The sequence below is a fragment of the Capra hircus genome, chromosome 7 (assembly GCF_001704415.2).
Source record: "Capra hircus breed San Clemente chromosome 7, ASM170441v1, whole genome shotgun sequence".
Taxonomy (NCBI): domain Eukaryota; kingdom Metazoa; phylum Chordata; class Mammalia; order Artiodactyla; family Bovidae; genus Capra; species Capra hircus.
In genome coordinates this window covers 95,535,915-95,541,914 of record NC_030814.1, presented here as the reverse complement: position 1 = coordinate 95,541,914, position 6,000 = coordinate 95,535,915, and positions in this window count along the sequence as shown.

Below are 6,000 nucleotides of genomic sequence, written 5' to 3'. Positions count from 1 at the left end.
ATCAAAATTAAAAGTTTTTTTAAAAAATAAATTCACCATTGACTGTGAGACACCTTTCACCCATTCATCCATCAAGTGATTCACCAAAGTGCCAAAATGCATCTGAAGAATCGAACTTCCCAGGTGGCTCAGTGGTAAAGAATCTGCATGCCAGGGCAGGAGAAGGCAGGAGAAGTGGGTCCAGTTCCTGGGTTGGAAGGATCCCCTGGAGGAAGAAAAGGCAACCCACTCCCACATTCTTGTCTGAAAAACTCCCATGGGCAGAGGAGCTTGGCGGGCTACAGTCCACCAGGTCGAAAAGACTCGGACGCAACTGAGCAACTGAGCACAGACATTTGGAGAACCCCTGGAGCAGTTTCCCAAAAACGACAGACCCGCCCAAAAGTGTGTGATTTGAGGCTGGTGGCTGTTTCTCTTTGCACCTTGGTGACCTGGAGTGATGACACCACCTCCCGGGGTGACTCCAGGGCCTATACACAGCAGGTGGTCAGGAGATGCTTGCTGAATGGAAGTTCCCTGTACCCCTCTTTCCCAACCTGTCCTTATCAGCTTATCCCTCCACATCCCTCCCCTTGTGGCAAAAAGTTTTTCTGCCTGTGGGCAGAAGAGCTGGGGGCAGGAACAAGTGTCCTGGTTGCACCATTCCTGCTGTGGGCACCAGAGGGCAGTGGGCACCCACATTCAGCCTCCCCCTAAATGCCCCCAACGCCCCTCAGTTTGGGAAGTTGAGGAATTGACCAAATTGATCTCAGCTTCCCTGGTGGTCCAGTGGTTAAGAATCTGCCTGCCAATGCAGGGGGTGTGGGTTCAATCCCTGGTCCAGGAAGATTCCTCATGCCACAAGGCGACTAAGCCCCAGTAACACAGCTACGGAGCCTGTGCTTGAGAGCCTGGGAACTGCAACAAGAAGGCAGCACACCACAACTAGAGAAAGCACGTGCGCAGCAACGGACACCCAGCACAGTTCAGTTCAGTCGCTCAGTCGTGTCCGACTCTTTGCGACCCCATGAATCGCAGCACGCCAGGCCTCCCTGTCCATCACCATCTCCCGGAGTTCACTCAGACTCACGTCCATCGAGTCCGTGATGCCATCCAGCCATCTCATCCTCGGTCATCCCCTTCTCCTCCTGCCCCCAATCCCTCCCAGCATCAGAGTCTTTTCCAATGAGTCAACTCTTCACATGAGGTGGCCAGAGTACTGAGTTTCAGCTTTAGCATCATTCCTTCCAAAGAAATCCTAGGGCTGATCTCCTTTAGAATGGACTGGTTGGATCTCCTTGCAGTCCAAGGGACTCTCAAGAGTCTTCTCCAACACCACAGTTCAAAAGCGTCAATTCTTCAGCCCTCAGCCTTCTTCACAGTCCAACTCTCACATCCATACATGACCACAGGAAAAACCATAGCCTTGACTAGACGGACCTTACTCGGCAAAGTAATGTCTCTGCTTTTGAATATACTATCTAGGTTGGTCATAACTTTTCTTCCAAGGAGTAAGTGTCTTTTAATTTCATGGCTGCAATCACCATCGGCAGTGATTTTGGAGCCCCAGAAAAATAAAGTCTGACACTGTTTCCACTGTTTCCCCATCTATTTCCCATGAAGTGATGGGACCGGATGCCATGATCTTCGTTTTCTGAATGTTGAGCTTTAAGCCAACTTTTTCACTCTCCTCTTTCACTTTCATCAAGAGGCTTTTCAGCTCCTCTTCACTTTCTGCCATAGGGTGGTGTCATCTGCATATCTGAGGTTATTGAGATTTCTCCCGGCAATCTTGATTCCAGCTTGTGTTTCTTCCAGTCCAGCGTTTCTCATGATGTACTCTGCATAGAAGTTAATAAGCAGGATGACAATATACAGCCTTGACGTACTCCTTTTCCTATTTGGAACCAGTCTGTTGTTCCATGTCCAGTTCTAACTGTTGCTTCCTGACCTGCATACAGATTTCTCAAGAGGCAGGTCAGGTGGTCTGGTATTCCCATCTCTTTCAGAATTTTCCACAGTTTATTGTGATCCACACAGTCAAAGGCTTTGGCATAGTCAATAAAGCAGAAATAGATGTTTTTCTGGAACTCTCTTCCTTTTTCCACGATCCAGCGGATGTTGGCAATTTGATCTCTGGTTCCTCTGCCTTTTCTAAAACCAGCTTGAGCATCAGGGAGTTCACGGTTCACATATTGCTGAAGCCTGACTTGGAGAATTTTGAGCATTACTTTACTAGCATGTGAGATGAGTGCAATTGTCCGGTAGTTTGAGCATTCTTTGGCATTGCCTTTCTTTGGGATTGGAATGAAAATTGACCTTTTCCAGTCCTGTGGCCACTGCTGAGTTTTCCAAATTTGCTGGCATATTGAATGCAGCACTTTCACAGCATCATCTTTCAGGATTTGAAATAGCTCGACTGGAATTCCATCACCTCCACTAGGTTTGTTCGCAGTGATGCTCCCTAAGGCCCACTTGATCACTCTGGCTCTAGATTAGTGATCACATCATCGTGATTATCTGGGTCGTGAAGATCTTTTTTGTACAGTTCTTGTGTCCTTGCCACCTCTTCTTAATATCTTCTGCTTCTGTTAGGGCCATACCATTTCTGTCCTTTATCGAGCCCATCTTTGCATGAAATGTTCCCTTGGTATCTCTAATTTTCTTGAAGAGATCTCTAGTCTTTCCCATTCTGTTGTTTTCCTCTATTTCTTTGCATCGATCGCTGAATAAGGCTTTCTTATTTCTTCTTGCTATTCTTTGGAACTCTGCATTCAGATGCTTGTATCTTTCCTTTTCTCCTTTGCTTTTCACCTCTCTTCTTTCCACAGCTATTTGTAAGCCCTCCCCAGACAGCCATTTTGCTTTTTTGCATTTCTTTTCCATGGGGATGGTCTTGATCCCTGTCTCCTGTACAACGTCACGAACCTCATTCCATAGTTCATCAGGCACTCTATCTATCAGATCTAGGCCCTTAAATCTATTTCTCACTTCCACTGTATAATCATAAGGGATTTGATTTAGGTCATACCTGAATGGTCTAGTGGTTTTCCCTACTTTCTTTAATTTAAGTCTGAATTTGGTAATAAGGAGTTCATGATCTGGGCCACAGTCAGCTCCTGGTCTTGTTTTTGTTGTCTGTATAGAGCTTCTCTGTCTTTGGCTGCATAGAATATAATCAATCTGATTTCGGTGTTGACCATCTGGTGATGTCCATGTGTAGAATCTTCTCTTGTGCTGTTGGAAGAGGGTGTTTGCTATGACCAGTGCATTTTCTTGGTAAAACTCTATTAGTTTTTGCCCTGCTTCATTCCGCATTCCAAGGCCAAATTTGCCCGTTACTCCAGGTGTTTCTTGACTTCCTACTTTTGCATTCCAGGCCCCTATAATGAAAAGGACATCTTTTTTGGGTGTTGGTTCTAAGAGGTCTTATAGGTCTTCATAAAACCGTTCAACTTCAGCTTCTTCAGTTGGGGCATAGACTTGGATACCTGTGATATTGAATGGTTTGCCTTGGAGACAAACAGAGATCATTCTGTTGTTTTTGAGATTGCATCCAAGTACTGCATTTCAGACTCTTTTGTTGACTATAATGGCTACTCCATTTCTTCTGAGGGATTCCTGCTCGCAGTAGTAGATATAATGGTCATCTGAGTTAAATTCACCCACTCCAGTCCATTTTAGTTCGCTGATTCCTAGAATGTCGATGTTCACTCTTGCCATCTCCTGTTTGACCACTTCCAATTTGCCTTGATTCATGGACCTGACATTCCAGGTTCCTATGCAATATTGCTCTTTACAGCATTGGATCTTGCTTCTATCACCAGTCACATCCACAGCCAAGAATAAATAACTAAGTAAAATCTTAAGATGAAAAAAGGAATTGAACCCCCTGCCATCAGGCTGCTTTCTCCCACCACACCGAAAAAGAGTAGGCACCAGGCAGCAAGGAGGCATCAAGCCCTCTGGCCACTGGATCCTGTACCACTCCGTCTCATTCATTCTCTTATACAGCACCTACGGTATGTCCAGCCACGAGCTAAGCACTCAGGACACGGCAGTGAATAAGGCAGAGGAAAGTCCTTGCCTTTACGAAACTGACGCTTCAGTAGGAGAAACAGTTACCGTGGAATCGGGCAGTTACAACCAAGAGTGATCAGGGCTGTGAGGGGGAAAGCAAGGGGCTAGAAGCGAGCGGGGCCCTGAGGAGGCCCTGACCCAACTTGGGCAGGGGAGGGAGGTGGTCAAGGAGACCTAAAGAATGGTTTGAAGCTCTTTCAGGTAAAGATTAGGGGAAATAGTGTTCAAGGCAGAGGGTACAGGGTGTGCAATGGTCTGGAGGCAGCTGGTTTTGACCCTGACAAGCAAACGTACAACGCTACAATGATTCAAATAGTGAGGTCCTGGAACAGGCACTGAGCAGCAGATCAAGAGAACAGAAGAAAGAGACAAATATTTATGGAGCGCTCACTGTGTACCAGGTGCTGGGGAACTCAGACACGAATTTTGTTGTTCGGTTGCTAAGTCGTGTTTGACTCTTTGCAACCCATGGACTGTGGCACACCAGGATCCTCAGTCCTTCACTATCTCCCAGAGTTTGCTCAAACTCAAGTCCATTGAGTCGGTGATGCCATCCAACCATCTCACCCTCTGTTGTCCCCTTCTCCTCCTGCCCTCAATCTCTCCCAGCATCACGGTCTTTTCCAATGAGTCGGCTCTTCGCATCAGGTGGCCAAAGTATTGGAGCTTCAACTTAAGCATCAGTCCTTCCAATAAATATTTAAGGTTGATTTCCTTTGGGAATGACTGTTTTGATCTCCTTGCTGTCCAAGGGATTCTCAAGAGTCTTCTCCAGCACCACAATTCAAAAACATCAGTTCTTTGGTGCTCAACATTCTTTATGGTTCAACTCTCACATCTGTACATGGCTACTGGGAAAACCAGTTTTGACTCTACAGACCTTTGTTGGAAAAGTGATGTCTCTGCTTTAGGCATGGATAATGCAGGACAGGGCTTCCCTGATAGCTCAGTTGGTAAAGAATCTGCCTGTACTGCAGGAGACCCTGGTTCGATTCCTGGGTCAGGAAGATCCACTGGAGAAGGGATAGGCTACCCACTCCAATATTCTTGGGCTTCCCTTGTGGCTCAGCTGGTAAAGAATCCGCCCACAATGCGGGAGACCTGGGTTTGATTCCTGGGTTGGGAAGATCCCCTGGAGAAGGAAAGGCTACCCACTCCAGTATTCTGGAGAATTCCATGGACTGTACAGTTCATGGGGGTCACAAAGAGTCGGACACAACTGAGCAACTTTCACTTCGCTTCACCTCAACACAGGACAGTGAAACGCACTGTGATCAGGGCCATCACGGGGGATGCGTAGGCAACCGTGGGAGGCAGGGACGGCCTCCCTGAGACTCAAGGGATGAAGAAGGGATCAAACAGACAAGGTGTGGGTGGAACAGCATCCCGGGGGAGGGAATAGCATTGGGAAGCAGTGTGAAGCGAGCTGGTCTTCAGTTTCACTCCATCTCTCACATAAACATTCAACTTGCCTGCAAGTCAGTCTGCCCAGAGCCCACCCACTTCTGGGCCATCTCCACAGCCCCTCCCCAACTCAGCCCAGGCATCTCCCACCTGGGCCAATGCAGACCCTCCTCCCAGGTCTGCAGGTTGGCACCATCAGACCCCACCATCTATTCCCCCACATCAGCCAGAGGAGGCTGAAGTCCCCACCAAGCTTGGCCTCAGTCTTTTTTTTTTTTTTTTTTTTAATATTTGTTTGGCTGTGCTAAGTCTCTGTTGCTGCAGGTGGGTTTTCTCTGGTGGCAGTGAGTGGGGGCCACTCTCCAGCTGTGGTGGCTTCACTTGTTGCAGAACACGGGCTCTAGGGCACGCAGGCTTCAGTACATGGGCTCCGGAGCGTGGGCTCATTAGTTGTGGCACATGGGTTTGGTTTCTCCATGGCATGTGAGATCTTTCCAAATCAGGGATCGAACCTGTGTCCCTTGCATTGCAAAGAGG